The sequence below is a fragment of the Mustela lutreola genome, chromosome 3, assembly GCF_030435805.1.
Source record: "Mustela lutreola isolate mMusLut2 chromosome 3, mMusLut2.pri, whole genome shotgun sequence".
NCBI lineage: Eukaryota > Metazoa > Chordata > Mammalia > Carnivora > Mustelidae > Mustela > Mustela lutreola.
In genome coordinates this window covers 141,578,902-141,594,944 of record NC_081292.1, presented here as the reverse complement: position 1 = coordinate 141,594,944, position 16,043 = coordinate 141,578,902, and the positions used below count along the sequence as shown (strand labels likewise).

General features: G+C 47.2%; 1 long non-coding RNA gene across 3 annotated transcripts; it reads right to left on the bottom strand.

The window, feature by feature from the left end:
• Window positions 1-1,057: 1,057 nt before the first annotated feature.
• Window positions 1,058-14,951, bottom strand: LOC131827080 (uncharacterized). 3 transcript variants are annotated; one of them, XR_009351876.1, is made up of 5 exons: window positions 14,347-14,640; window positions 12,412-12,535; window positions 4,590-5,078; window positions 2,719-4,090; window positions 1,058-1,991 (listed from the first exon to the last, which is right to left on the bottom strand). It is a non-coding gene; the product is annotated as an uncharacterized LOC131827080 (long non-coding RNA). The 3 variants fall into 3 exon arrangements; XR_009351877.1 differs by adding an exon at window positions 14,894-14,951 and having other exon boundaries at window positions 1,059-1,991; window positions 2,719-5,078; window positions 14,347-14,492; XR_009351875.1 differs by having other exon boundaries at window positions 2,719-5,078.
• Between the last annotated feature and the right edge of the window lie 1,092 nt (window positions 14,952-16,043).

The window sequence follows — 16,043 nt, the reverse complement described above, 5'->3', positions numbered from 1 at the left end:
CCCCCTTCTTGTGTTCTCTGTCTCACTTTGTCTCTCTCTGTCAAATAAATAAAATCTAAAATAAAATAAAATAAAGCAGAGCATAGGGACTCCCTGCAAGTTCACCAGAGCTGCCTGCTTTGCTCCGGGCACCTTGTGAAGGTACCCAAAGAGAGAGGATGTGACAAGTGGCAGAAGCAGCATAGAGATGGTAGGACTCAGAGGGGACACAATTAGTCATAACAGGAAAGAGAGGGGTGGTGGGAGAGCAGAGGAAGGAGAGCGTGGGCTTCAGGCCATTTGTTTTACTTGGCTGTCCAGACCTCTCAGTCCTTCCCTCTGACCTCCTCTTCCTCCTGCGCCGTTGCCTTCTAGTGTGCGGCATGATGATGCTGATTCTATTTGTCCACCCAGATTCTCTCTGCACTCTTTTCCATGCTGCTCTGTGCCCCCAGAGGACTCCATGCCTGCAGCTTCCCTGGGGCCCGCCAGTGGGGGGGTGGGGGGGTGGGGGGAACCGGATACAGGCCGGAGCTCTGAGCATGGAGCGATACAGAGTCCAGTCCCAAAGCTCCCACCCCACCTGGGGCGTCATGCCTGGTCCGGTCCCTCTCACAGAGGCTACAGCCCACACCCCAGAGCTCTCTCACAGGGTTCTGGTGACTGCCCCTTCTCTTGCCTCGTGAGGCCAGTGCGTGGGCGGTGGTTCCCCACAGTGGGTGGTTCTCCAGTACAACACCATTTCTTGTTGGTTTCCCTGAAGTCTACCCACATCTTGGTAAATCCACTCATTAAAGTCGTCTTGATTACTCAATTGAATGTCATCTGTTTCCTGGGGGGACCACAAGTGATGGAAAAATTTACTCACTGTATTTATTGTCTCTTGTTTCTCTTCCCCTTTAGAACATAAACTCTGTGAGGGCAGAGATACTAAGTGCTTCCTTCATGGCCGTGCACTCCGTGAATGAATGAGATGAATGAGTGAGGGTTCACTGTATCCGTCGTCCCTCGCTGCATGTGGCTGTTGAGCACTCACAATGTGGCTGATAGGACTGAAAAACCTTTTTTTTTTTTTTTTTTTAAGATTTTATTTATTTATTTGTCAAATTTTATTTATTTATTTGCCGGGGAGGTAGGCTGGGAGAGGCTCCCTTCCCAGCACCACCAAGTGCACAAGCAGGCAGAGAGGCAGGCAGAGGCGGAGAGAGAGGCAGGCTCCCTGCTGAGCAAGGAGCCTGTTGCAGGGCTCGATCCCAGGACCCTGGGATCATGACCTGAGCCGAAGGCAGCGGCTTAACCCACTGAGCCACCCAGGCGCCCCTGAAAAAAACATTTTAAATTGTATTTAATATTGACTGTAATAGCCCCAGTATCAGTCTTTGGGAACTTCCTGAGCGTAAGGCCATTCTGGAGCTCTCGAAGCCCACACTGCCCCAAGAGAAGTTTGGAGCGTGGGTCGGCGGCCTCTACTGTTTGCTTTGCCCTGTGGAACGGCAGTGCCGGCCTTTCCGGCATGCTTCTAGGCCCGCAAACTCAGGAATGTGTGCCTTGCTTTTATGCATTTACATTTTCATTTCCCTGCAAACTTTCCATTTCTTGGGTAATAGCCTTACAGTGTGCTCACCGGGCCCTTACAAACTTGCAGCTTACAAAAGGGCTCTGGCCTCTAGCCAAGGGAGTCTCCAGCTGCTGACTGACCCTGCCTGGAAAGTCAACTTGGAAGAGACGCAAATGTCCTAATCCTCTTCAAACCACTCTAAGTAGGTTTTATCCAGTGACCTGTAAAACCAAATTAGTAAAGGGACACTTTAATTCCAGCTCATTAGAGAGCTTCTAAAATCTTTTTGAGAAAGCCAACACAGCACATTTCTGTGCTGGGGGGCCGAGAAAGGCATCCAATTTTCCAAAGCAAAATGTCCTTGCTTTCTGATGGTCCTTGCACATCATTCGACACACAGAAGATATTTTCTGAGGCTTTCATGGGGCTCCCCAGTGAAGGTGGAGGCGGATTCCTAGGAGGGAGAAAAATATGGTGGCCCAGGGAGGTCAAGTGATTTTCCCCAAGTTCTGCCAAGCCCCATCCCGGCTCTGGTCTCCTGACTCCAGTGCAGGGAACATTTGCACTGTTCTTATTATTACCCCAGGAGCTGGCTTATTGCACAATATCAGGAAATAGTCCATATGGAATCCTGGCCCACAGAGCGTACATGTTCTGCTTTTTATTCTGCAGCTTTTTTAATAAAGTGTGTTTTCCTTTCCCATAATGTCATCTGGAAGCAATTCCTTCCAACAGCTGGATTTGCTTTCACAATTGGTAAACACGTAAAATGGAAGGCAGGGGACGACGCGGAGCGTCACCGGAGGAGCCTTTCCCCCACCCGCTTGGCTCATGTTCTGAGGCTTATCTTGGGTCTCTGCACAAGCCTCATCAAAACGGAGAATGTCTTCAAACAAGCGACCCACACTGCATTCCCTCCTTCAGGGGGTCAACATGTTCTTTGGGGGAGAAATTTTCTGAATACTTTGCAGATAAAATTGATCAGATGCAGACCAGATTGCCAGCCGCCCAGATCTTGGAGCTCCATGTGGAGGCCCACAGAGCACCGTCATCCCCAAGTTCCCACCGCCCTGGTACCGTCAGGACTTCCGGGTCCCGCCAGAAGTCTCTCGGAGGGCACGGCCTTCCCAGCACCCCTGCCACCAGAGCCCATACAGGACCAGAGCCCAGAGAACGCCGACCTGGTCATCAAAGAAGATGAGTATTCCCTCAGGAGCCAGTTTTCACACAGGCGCAGACAGAAGGCAGCCAGGACTCCGGAAGGCCAAGAGAACAGCTGTCATCTGGGTGTTGGCTCACACCCTCTCCACTCTGGCTCCAGGGTCTCGGGGGGCCGCTTCTCTAGGGGTTCACAAACACAGTTCTGGTCCAAGGGGTTTAGGGCATAGTTGAAGCTGGAATATAGTGCTGGGGGACAAAGCTCAGGCTTCAGGCACTCTCCCCCCACATAAGAAATGCTACTCTTTGATCAAAGTTTCAGATTTGGAAGAAATCAACCTAGCATATGGCTGAACTCTCAGAGGGAGCACACAAGGATGCCGTTGACCAGGCAGCCCTTCAGAGACGGAGAGGGTGCGTGTCACCTGACCCCGCTGACTGGATGCCCTTACCACGGTGCTGGCCTGCTGGGGTGAAGGGGGGATGGGAGAGGCCCCCTTCCCAGCACCACCAACCCTCTAGGTAGCCGGGGTCCCCCTCCCCAAGCAGGGAGCATCCCTGTGCTGTGGCCCTTTGGCTGCAAAGCTCCCCTGGAAGAGATGGGTGTCCCTCCCACCGAACAAACAAAAGGAACTATCAAGGGCAGTGCTCAGCTGAGGACCCCGAGGAGGCCAGCTGCCCAGCTCCTCGGCACAAAGGACAGATAGAGCCCCTTTGCCCGGGCCCATGACTCATGGAGTGCTCTCCCTCTCAGTTCCGCTTCTACCCTGGCATCCTTCTTCTCTCTCCCTCCTCCAGGAAGAAGCTATATCTTGTCCGGATCCAGGGCACAGAAATTTCATCATACATTTTTCCAAATGTCATGCTTCATAGCTGAAATTTTGAAACCCCGTGTTTCTGGTTGCATGCCAAGGCTGCCTCCTCCAGACCCCGGTCAGTCCAGGTCTGGTGGCCTGCCTGGACTGCTGGGAAGGGCCCTCGGGGTATACCTGGAGAGATTTGCTGAAGCCCAGGACAGAGGGGCGGGTGAGAACAACCCACTGGTGAATACTTCAAAGTGATTCTCTTACATTAAAGCAGCTAGACACATAACAGCCATATGCAATGTGTGGACCTTGTTTGGATCCCGATTCAAACGTACCAACTATAGAAGATATCTTGGCATAGATCAAGGAAATTTGAGTTTGGACTGGGCATCAGAAAATATTTAGGAATTTATTATTAATTTTGATATTGTGATAATGGTGTTGTGGTTATATAAGACAACATCCTCATCTTTCAAAAAGTACATACCGAACTATTTGGGGATGAAATACGATGTCTATGATTTATTTTAAAATACTGAAGAAATAAAGCCTCATGAAGCAAATATGGTGTCTTAGTCCACTCGGTCTCCTATAACAGAATAATGTAGTCTGGTTATGAACAACAAAATCTACTTCTCGATGTCCTGGAGGCTGGAAATACAAGGTCAGGGTGCCGGCGGATCTGGTATTTAATGAGTGCCTGCCACCTGGTTCACAGATGGTGTCTTCTCACTGTGACCTCTGGTGGCAGACAGGGTGAGAGAGCTCACTTGGATCTCTTTTATAAGGGTGCTTACCCATTTATGAGGGCCCCATCCTCATAACTTAATCACCTCCCAAAGGTCCCACCTCCTAATATCATGTTCCGGGTCAGTTTTCAACCTATGAATTGATGGGGGTGCCTATAATCACTCAGACTCTAGCATATGGTGAGATGTTAATGGTTATATCTAGATGATGGGTAAATGGGACTCTTTATACTATCCCCTCTACTTTTATGTTGAAAAAAATGCATAATAAATAGCTTAAGGTGCAGAAAATTTTATCACAAAAGCTCAGAGGAGAACACAACACACCTGTTGACTCACCTCAATGTGACTGAATTCTGTAATGAGGTTCACAGTCCTCCTGCTCGTTGGGAGGGAGATAAGGGGGAGGTGAGGGGGCGGTCAAATCTAATCCCTAAGAAGTTTGAACAGGGATCGTAGCACCACCCTGGGCTCCTCTGCCAGGTGAGAAAGGGGAAGGAGCTCCTCTTCCAGGACAAAGGCAGCCTTCTGGGCCCCAGCTCTCACTGGCTTTGGGACCTGTGGTTCCCTCCCATGTGTGCTGCATTGCTTTCCAAGAAGTTCAGGGGCCTGTGTGGGGGAAAGTAGAATGCAGGCCACACGCTGCTGAGTAACCACCAGGTTCTAGCAGTTCTTGCTGCTACAGCTCCCGATGGCTCTTGCCGCCCTCAGCCACCAGCATTCTCTGCCGACTGATCTGCTCGCGGGCCATCATCCCGCACCCACTCACGCACAGACATGGATCCAGGTGATGCTTTGCTGGGCCCCTTGGAAGTTGAAGACTGTCTTCTAGGGGTGATGGAAAGGCCTCCAGTTAGAAAAGTCAAGGCAAGCCCAACACTTACTCTTTTCCTGCCCTGGCCCTTGGCACCAACTTCTGTGTTCTCAGTCTGGGTTCGTCCATAATCTTTAGCCTTAACCTGGTCTGGGGAAGGAAGATTCTTTATTGTTATTTATCTCCTCTTTCTGGCTGAAACATAGGCTTTTTATAAAAAACCATTTTTTTCCCCTTCCACTTTGAAATATTCTGGGTATTCTGCTTTTTTTTCTATCTTTGAATAAAAGGTAAGTGCCCTTTCCTGTCTGTCCTTTCTTCTCTTCTTTCCTTTCCTTTCTTATCTTTTCCTTTCCTTTTCCTTTTAGTTCCTGTGTAGTTACTATACAGTGTTATATTCCTCTCAGGTGTACAAAAGCGTGATTTTGTACACAGGTCCCTATAGGGCTCAGTGCTCAGGACAGTAAGTATGCTCTTAATCCCATCTCCTATTTCACTCAAGCCCCCACCCACCTCTCCTCCAGCAACCACCAGTTCGTTCTCCATAGTTAAGAGTCTGTTTTTTGGGTTGTTTCCTTTTTTCCCCTTTGTTCATTTGTTTTGTTTCTTTAATTCGACAGATGAGTAAAATAATATGGCATTTGTCTTTCTCTAACTGGCTTATTTTGCTTAGCATTTTACTCTCTCAATCCATCCATGTTATTGCAAATGACATGTTCCATTCTTTTTTATGGCTGAGTAATATTCCATTATGTATATGTACCGTATCTTCTTTATCCATTCATCTATCGATGGACACTTAGGTTGCTTCCATAATTTGGCTATTGTAAAAAAAATACTGCTATAAACATTTGGGTGCATCCATCCTTTCAAATTAGTGTTTTTGTTTTCTTTGGGTAAATATCCAGGAGAGTGATTACTGGATCATAGGGTAGTTCTGCTTTCAATTTGTTAAGGAACCTCCATTCTGTTTTCCACAGTGGCTACACCAGTTTACATTCCCACCAGCAGTGTAAGAGAGTTCCTTTTTCTCCACTTCCTCGCCAACATTTCTTGTTTCTTGTGTTTTTGATGTTAGCCATTCTGATAGGTATCAGGTGATATCACATTCTCATTTTGATTTGCATTTCCCAGATGCCAAGTGATGTTGAGCAACTTTTCATATGTCTCTTGGCCATCGGGATGTCTTCATTGGAGAAATGTCTGTTCACATCTTCTGCCCATTTTTAAATTGGATTATTTGTATTTTGGGTGTTGAGTTATATAATTTCTTTATGTATTTTGGATACTAATCCTGTATTACATGCATATAACATTTGCAAATATCTTTTCCCATTCCATAAGTTGTCTTCTAGTCTTGTTGGTGGTCATGTCTGTGCTTTCTCAGTAATGACCACAGCACCCAGTCCAAATCCAGACCCAGACTATAAAAGGTGATTTGAAAAGGTCAACATACAAAGGGCCAAGTGTGGGTTGTTCAAAAGCTGAAAATGTGCCCAGCGCCTGCTAGATTGTAAGTGCCTTGCAGGCAGGAATGTTGTCCAGTGTGTACAAATCTATATCCCAGTGCCCAGAACAGGGCCCAGCACACAGTAGATGCCTAATGTTTTCTGGATCCATGCACTGTCTATGCTTTGGAAGGCTTGTAGCCACTTGTCCCACCCTGCTGTGAATGCCACATCTTACTTCCAGTTACTTGAAAGCAGAATAATCTTTTCTCTTATCACACCTCCATCATCCCTAATTGAGATTCAATAAATGTATATTAAGTAGCTAGAAACACTTTTGTTCTTTTGGGATCTAGCTAGGGATTACATAATTGTAAAACAAAATCCCTCACCCATCAGGAGAGAAAACCATGGCTCATGCTATAGAAACGGACAACTGCTGGAGCCCCCACAAGTTTTTCAAGTACTGTGTGGCAGCGACGTCGATTTCCTGCCCCAGAAATCTGGCGAAAGAATTCACTGGAGGACTTAAGTCTGAGAAAAAAAAAGACCCAAGAAAGGAGACAGAGAAGGGGAGGTCTTTTCCAGGGCCTAGAGATTAAGGGTATTTAGATACCACTTAAGAAAGGAACCAGATGCCAGGCAGGTTTGTGCTTCCGTTTAACCACGTCCCCTGCAAAACTTGCTTATGGGAAGATCAGAAGCTCTGAGGATCATTACTGAAGGGGATTCAGAGAAATTATCGTCTACTCCCGGTTGAAGAGAGAACAAGTCCTGATCTTTTTTTGGTGTCAACCTCTACTGAAATGTGCTGTTGTCAAATCAAAAAGGGGATAGATTCGAATTTTACAACTCTGATGAAAGTGAAATAAAAGGAAATCTGTATCATCTTAATCAAAGCCTGTGCCACCTGAGTTGGCTCCCTGTCTCGTCCCTTGGCCTTGGTGACTCTCATGTGCTGGAGGTTAAGGGTTTGTTAAAGAAGACGGGTTTTGATTAAGTGTCACATTTAGTGTGATGTGACATGCTCTTTATCATTGCAAGGGAAGATTGGGGAGCAGGGGGAGCTTTATAGCTAGTTCCCAATATAAATTAGGAGTCTTGGGGAATGGGTACTTTGCAGTTGGCCTTGATCTTTCCAGGGCCCAATGAATGTGTGTATGTGAGAGTGTGCACCCGTGTATGTGTGTGTGTGTGTGTAGAGATGGCAGAAAAGCCAGTTTTCACAGGCCTGCGCTAATGGGCTGGTTACCCCACTTGGAGTTTGACTTGCAATTGTAACACAAGGCTCCAGTTCTAATGTATCCATGTTCTTGATGTGCTGGTCAAAGGTCTCCCCACCTTTCACTCCTTTAGAATTTCAGTATTGCTTAGGGAAATCTCAAGCATTCATTCATCCCTCTTGGGGACCATACCACAAATTCAAAGATGGAGAAGCAGGAGGAAGCATTCTAAGTGCCACATGCCATTTTTAACCAGGGGCCATGGATATTGCCTCCCCTGACTTCACCTAGACAAAGGAGAGCGGGCAGAGCCAAAGCCTCCTCCCTCCAAATCTAAGAAGTGCCACACACCTTCAGTCTCAGATTCTGGCTAAAACTGGAGTAGTGAGAGCACAGCGAAGATGGAGTACAGTAAATCCCCAGAGTGCTCATGAGGAGGGAAAGGCAAGGGGAGGGGATTGAGGAAAAACATCCCAGAGGGGACCGCTCCCACCTGAAAGGCACCCCACTTCCAGATTAATCTTTCTAAAATGTCAACTTTTGGGGCACCAGGCTGCCTCAGTCAGAGAAGCCTATGACTCCTGATTTTGAAGCCATGAGTTCAAGTCACACTTTGGGTGTAGAGATTACTAAAAATAAATAAATAAACTCAGAAAAAAAATTATTTGCATAAAGTCCTTTCCCGCTCAAAACCCTTCCATAACCACCACTTCCCTACCCTTCCACTGCCTATGGAAGAAAATCCACACCCATTGTTCCAGCATCCAATGTCCTACATCCTGGCACTGCCATATTGTCTACTCACTGCCTCCCAAATGACCTAACTTTCTCCTACCTTCTAGCATTTGCTCGTCACTCCTCTATGTGGGATGCCTTTTCTGTTTCTCTCCCCTAGGAAAGGCTGCCCATCTTCCAAACACTGGCTACAGCCCTTCCTGTTTAATGAAGGAGTCATAGCCACTGAGATGGTGCCTCTTTTATTCCAAAAGTATTAATGGAGCTTCTACTGCTTTCTCTTTCAGAACTGCTCCCAATACCTGGATTAGGTCAGAAAACCAGACATAAAGGCACCTGCCTCGAGGAGCTTGCACTGTTGTAGTTGGGGTGGGGGAGATGTGCTGGAAACTTAAAAGACAATGCCTCAAAGTATTACTTAGTGGTAACAGTTGCTGTGGAAAAAGGAAAGAACAAAATAGAGCAGGGTATGGGAGGCAGGAGCTCCCGCAGTGTAGTGGCAGGGGGCTGGCGGCAGTATTACAAGATGGTGAGATGGTGAGAGACTTGAGGGAAGCAAGGAAGTTAGCCAAGATACCAGAGGGAAGACAGGTGTTGATTTATTTTATTTTATCTTATTTATTTGAGAGAGGCGGGGGAACAGGCAGAGGGAGAGGATCTCAAGCAGACTCTGCACTGAACGCAGAGCCCAACAAGGGGCTCCGTCCCATGACCCTGAGATCATGACCTGGGCTGAAATCAAGAGTCAGATGCTGAATTGACTGAGTCACTCAGGCTTCCCTAGAGGGAATATCTAGAGTAAAGGCCTCCAGGCAGAACCATCCTAGTCTCCTTCCTCCTCACTTTTCCAGGGGACTCTACACACAGCATTGCCCCGGAAGAGGATCTGTGAGTGATGACAATATAAGAAAACCCATAATGTTGAGTAATGAAGAGAAAGGCCTCCAGTGTTTGGTACCGGTGGTCTGCATTAAGGGAGAAGTTAAGTGAGTCATGGACATGTGCTTAGCTTTTTAGTGCTATGTTAATTGGTAATATTTTTTATTAGAAAAATTATTTAATTCTGTTCCTTTCCTACTCTATTGTTCAGGAAACCAACTTACATACATATCTGCACTAATGTTTGGTTCCCACTCTGTTGAAAGGCAAAACAGTACAGGTAAATGCCATCTCAGCTTACAGGATTTTGCTTCCTGATTTTACAATAATTTCTGAAAACCAGAAATCTGTTCTCAAAAAGGAGAAAAAAAGGTATTGTAAAAAACAAAACAAAACAAAACAGTTGCCTGGGTGGCTCAGTGGGTTAAGCCTCTGCCTTTGGCTCAGGTCATGATCTCAGGGTCCTGGGATGGAGCCCCACATCTGGCTCTCTGCTCAGCAGGGGGTCTGTGTCCCCCCCACCCACACCCTGCTACACCCCCACTTTCTCCACCTGCCTCTCTGCCTGCTTGTGATCTCTGTCAAATAAATAAATAAAATCTTAAAAAAAAAAAAAAAAGGAAATGAGAAACTAAGGGGCACCTGGGTGGCTCAGTCGGTTAAGCATCTGCCTTTTTTTTTTTTTTTAAGGTTTTATTTATTTACTTGACAGAGAGAGAGATCACCAGTAGGCAGAGAAGCAGACCCCTCGCCAAGCAGAGAGCCAGATGTGGTGCTCAATCCCAGGATCCTGAGATCATGACCTGAGCTGAAGGCAGAGGTTTAACCTCTGAGTCACCCAGGCACCCCAAGCATCTGCCTTTGCCTCCGGTTGTGATCCCGGAGTCCTGGGATCAAGCACCCCCATCAGGCTCCCTGCCTGACTTCTTCAAAGGGAGCCTACTTCTCCCTTTGCCTACCACTCCTTCTGCTTGTGCTCTCCCCCACGCTCTTTCTCTGTCAAAAAAATAAATAAAATCTTTAAAAGAAAGAATGAATGAATGAATGAATGAAGATAACTAATAAGTAAATGTCACTTTATGTTGTTGAAAAAACAAGTTTGACAAGTTTGTCTCTTCCTTCCCAAGACATCTAGGCCAAGCTATGAGAGGCTTTCTTTCTTTTCAGAGATGCTTCTTTTTCTCTACCTTTTCCACATTTCAGATGGGAGGATGGGCACAACCTTTAAAACTTCACGATCAGGAGCAAATCCATAGCTGCTGATTTCTTCCCAAAAGGCACACAAACCCCTCAGATAGACAGCCTGGCAGGTTCATACGTACTATGGGGCTGGTCATGAAAAAAAACCAACAGGACACAGATGAGTCCAATGAATAGAAGAAATCTACTGAGTTTTGGAATGTTGGATGCACTGCATTGATCCAGGATTATGAAACAGAAGCTTTCCAACTTCCCACTGTAAACTAAAAGCTGGATGCAAGTCCTTGCACAATGTATTTCCACCAACTCTGTAGGCCAAGAGATCTGCTGGCCTCTCACACCCATGTTCATCAGGCACAGAGCCTACAAGCTGGGCAACCACACCATCAGGGTCCCTCCCGTGATGAGGAAATCAGACTCCATCTCCAGCACCGTCTTTGTCCGGCACCCTGAGGGGGCGGGGAGTGGGGAAGAGCTGGACTTCTCAGCTTCAGGTTGGGACAATCAAGGACAAGAACAAGACTTGGCACAAGCTGTCCATGTTGGTGGCTGCATGGACAACTCTTGGCCACAAGCTCCATGTGCCACCTGGAAGCAGCTCTAGGGTAATTTTTTTAGACATTAGAAGGATGAAAGTATTAACTGGCGATTGCTTCTTGATGTGAGAAAAATAGCAAATACACTTGCAAAATTGCAAACACCCCTTTGCTCCATGAAATAGTCCCTCCCTGTCACCTTTCTTCCCCTTTCCGTGACTCTGCAATTCTCCAGCTGCTCGGCTGCAGGTCCTCACCCCACTGCCCCGGGGGCTTTCTAGTAACCGGTTCCTAGGGACACTCTTCCAGCCTCAGTCTCGCTTAGAGGCAACCCAGCGCTGGGCTGGCATCCGGAGCCACGTCTCCACGCCTGTGCTTCCTTCCCGTGGGTCCTTGGGCAGGTTCCTCAGCCCACCTGTGCCTATCTGTAAACGGGGGCTTGTGTTAGCATTGTTCTGCAGCTCACTGGGGGGTTAATTCCGGCCTGGCCCAGAGTCCACAGGCCTTTGAGTGCTCACTGTTGCAGGGCTGGCCTCCAGGGGTCTCATGCCTCCAGGTAGTACTTTTTGGCTCTTTCTGCTGGAAGCCCAAGAACCTCACAGCCCCTGCTGTCTTCAACTCTTCTGCCAGGCCCACGAGGAGTGGGGATTCTCCCTGGTGTGGTGGCTCTGCCCACATTTTTTTTTTTTTTTTAAGATTTTATTTATTTGACAGAGAGAGCGAGCACAGGGAGGGGCAGGCAGAGGGAGAAGCAGGCTCCCAGTGAGCCGGGTCCCCCAATGGGGGACTTGATCCCAGGACCCTGGGGCCACGACCTGAGCAGAAGGCAGGCAGACTTTTAACCAACTGAGCAGCGTAGGGGCCCCTCTCTGCCCACCCTTGTGAAGTGGGCTCCTCACAGCCACAGCCCTGGCTTCCACCCCAACCCACCCCATTTAAATTGGTGGCCACCCCTTGGTTTCTCTATCCGAGCCCCTCCCCGCGCTTCAGACTGGTAGAGCCATGCGTTCTGCCTACCCAGAGGTCCAAAGCTGCCTCACTTGTCCTGGGGTTTTACCCCCACCCCAGCCCCTCCTGAGCCGTGTCTCTCTTTCCACTCCTCCCCCTTCCTGTCATTCATGCATAACCTCCTCACCTCCAGGAGTTTTTCCAAGGTTAAGAAAGATCTTGACGGAATGGTCTGGGCTCTCAGAGAACTCCCAGGGCAATGGGTGGAAGGTGATAAGGATCCTCCCATAAGGACCCTCGGGGAAGGAAAGTGGTTTGGCAAAAGGAAGAGGGTGGCGGGAGCGGGTATTTAGGGGAAAGGGCAGGGGAGGGGCCTACCCGGCCTCAGGGTCAGCCCAGACTTCTCTTAGGAGGCTTGGGGCGCTCCTGTAGGATGTTTACCAGATGCAGACTTGGAGCAGGGCTTGGATGGGATGGGAAGCCCTTTAATAGTCGCCATTACCTGAGGGAAGAAATAAAGATGGCTTGGCGGAGGCCTTCTCACTTGCGGAGACCCCAGCCTACCTGTAAACAAGCCTGAAACCCAGTCTATCCCACAAGAGACGCAATCATATTGCTATTTCTGAGAGATCTCTCCTAATTCTGTGTTCTTTTTAAAAGTATACGGCTACCAAAAAGGAATTTAATATATATTAACTAGTATTTCTTTCAAAGGTCATGAGGAGTCAGAAAATCTTGACTATAACAAAAATTTAACCGACAAATTGGTCTCAAATTTAATGAAAATTTTTTATGAAATCAAATGTTAACAGTTAAAGGAGCTGATGTAATTTACATTTTATAGCTATTGCAATAAAAATTGGTGAATTTTAATCTTACACTTCTATTTTTGAACCAACAGTTGTCTCCCCATCCCCACCCCCACCCCCAGATTTCAACTGTTTTTGTAGGACCTTGGCACATTTGTAGTCCTGGTAGTGAACTTGAGGAATTTTCCTGGGCCATTGGAACCAAGTGGTGGTGATATTAGGCAGGAGTGTAGGGGACCTAGAAGAATCAGAGGGCAGCACCCTCTGAGACTGAGTAGAAGGCACAAGGCTTACCCACCACCTTTTTAAAAAGATTTTATTTATCTATTTGACAGAGAGGGACAGCTAGAGAGGGAACACAAGCAGGGGAAGTGGGAGAGGGAGAAGCAGGTTTCCTGCTGAGCTGGGAGCCCAATATGAGCCTTGGTCCCAAGATCCTGGGATCATGACCTAAGCCAAAGCAGACACTTGACCACTGAACCACCCAGGCATCCCCACAAGGTTTACTCTTTAAATATTATTTCCTTGACTGAAGTAATACAGACTCAGGAAACAAAATTTGGCAAACATGGGATAGTAAATTAGAGAAAATATATTGCCCATAGTTCTGTTACCCAAATGTAAACTTTGATCACTTTTTTTATCTTGTGATTTTTCTCTGCATAGGGGTGTTCCTTTTTTTTTCTAAACCCAATTGTAATTGTGCCTACAATGTTATACCCTGCTTTTTATACTTGCTACATTCTATTTCCTTCTGTCATTGCTCACTTTAAGTGATAAAATGTCATCGTGTGGATTTATCAAACTTCACCTGTTGCCCTATAGTTCGACATTTAGATTACTTTCAATGTTTTACTAATATACATTTTTTTTTATTGTAAATGACATTGCAATGCATACATGCACATAAACCTTTTTGGTCATTTAGGATTATTTCTTAAGATAGAGTCTCAGATGTGGAATTTCGTAGTTAACAATACAAACGCTTCTAAGATTTTTAAATTCATATTGCCAAATCGCTCCCCAAAGAGGAGGCCAAAATAGAGCCGAAGAGGGCTCTATTAATGTACACTGCCACTAGCAATATGTGAAAATTGCAGCTTCATTATGGCTTCAGCTGCACGGGCGTGCTCGCTTGCATGCTCTCTCTCTCTCTCTCTCTCTCTCTCTCTCTATATATATATATATATATATATATATATAAATATAACTTAATAGGTAGAAAGTGAGCTGGTTTTCTTATGTAGATTTTTCGGTGAGGCTTATCACACACTCAGAGAAGTACACAGATCATAAGCGAATTTTCTCAAAGTAGACTTCTAAGTAACCAGCACCCAGATCAAGAAACTGAACATGACCAGAACCCCAGAAGCACCTGTCATGCCCCTTTGGCCCTTCATCCCCGACTGAAGGGTAATCGCCATCCTGACTGCTCCCAGCATAGGTGAGTTCTGACAGTGGCATTGCTATAATGTTCACATCTGTGATGACTAGAGGAGCTAACCTGTTTTACGTGCATCAGTCGATGAGCCAAGTTCCTCTTTTGTAAATTGTCTTTTCAGGTACTTTGGGAAGTAGTGAATTATGGAGAATCTCCCAATGTCAAATCGGGCTGAAGTCGGACTGCAGTCACCGGGACACTGTTCCAACCTGGAGAGGTGTGAGGGTGAATGTGTGTTTCTGCTCCCAGGATCTCACTCTGACGACCCTCCTCATACTTCTTCAGACTCTCCTGCCCAGCGAGGTGATTCCTCTGCAGGCAACACCTGGCAGGGGTAACTTTTCAGTGACAGAGCTGAGCCTAAATAGACTGCTGTTCTTTCAGTGTCTGTGAGAATTACAGAAATAGGTCACTGAACCTTTTTAAAAATAGCAGTGACACATTTGGGGAAAGCATTTTTTTCTGCTGAGATAGCATACAGTATGAGACGAAATGATCTCTAGAGACAAGATGAATTGAGACTTTTGGTATAAGAAATAAATGTCTTTAATGGCAGTAACTCACAGGAAATCAAACGTCTTTCATAAGAAAGGTCTCTAAATGTCACTACCTGAACAGCCTGCATCAAGCTTTCCTACTTCAGTCCAAAGGGGGTTCTTCTGGAGAGCTGAGGAAAGAGAAGGGCCACATCATCACCCGAGGTCAGTATTTGCTCCTCCACCAAAGCCAAGATCTCCCATCTTGCCAGATTTGCATTCTTTCCTCTGAAGTTACTCGACAGCCACCTGCTACCCTTGTACCAATATCCCTTCAGCCAAACAGGGGGGACAGGGACAGCTGCCCCGGCGCAGCTCTGTTCCAGTCCTTTCGAGGGCTTCACTGATTTGTGGCAGGCCAGGCCCAGCATCTCAGCCCATGGGCCCTCCCTGGAGCTGTCGAAGGGCCCAGGTCTGCCCTTGGGGGCTCCTTGTTGGCCCTCTCCTGAGACATCTCAGTAAGCTCTCTCTGACACACCCACCCTGTTGCCTTTAGAGGCCCCGTGCACCTCAGGGGCAGACATTTATGTCTTCTCCCAGGATTCCCAAAGAGCTGCTTACTCTGCCTTGCTTGGGCTCCCCTAATGAGAGAGGCAAGATCTGTAAGCTGCAAAAGCAAAGCTTGGAGTTAATATGGGGAGGACACTTTGATTCAGCCCCAAGGAAGGCCAGGAAGACATATAAAGGGTTCAGTTGTCCCAGGAGTGGGGGTGAATGGGGGCAAGGGAGGAGGGTATGGGCTGGGGCAGGGACACCTGTGTTTCTGGAAAGTCTTGGGCAGCAGGGTGAGAGGAACAGGGCTAATAATACCTAGGCGACCAAGCTTCAGCTGTGGGGGTGGGGGTGGGGGAGCAGGAGGGGACAGAGGAAAGGTGGCAGACATTTCTCAGAAGTAGAATATGCAGGTGGGACCTGAGGGCTTGGACATGGGCACCAAGGGGAAAAGAAGAGTCCAAGACGCTGACACAGTACTTTCTAATAAGAACACAGTTCCTTCTCTAAGACACGTATCCACTCAGTGAGCATGTGTTGAGTACTTGCTTTGTGTTGGATAGTATTGTAGGCTCTGGAAATAACATGTCATTCCTGCCCAGAGGGTGCTTTCACTCTGCTGGTGTGCGGCGGCGGGGGTGGGGGGCAGGGGGAGCAGTGCAGACAACAAACACATGAGCAAATTACAAAAGATGATTTCCCATGGCACTAGGACTCTTGAAAGATAATTTT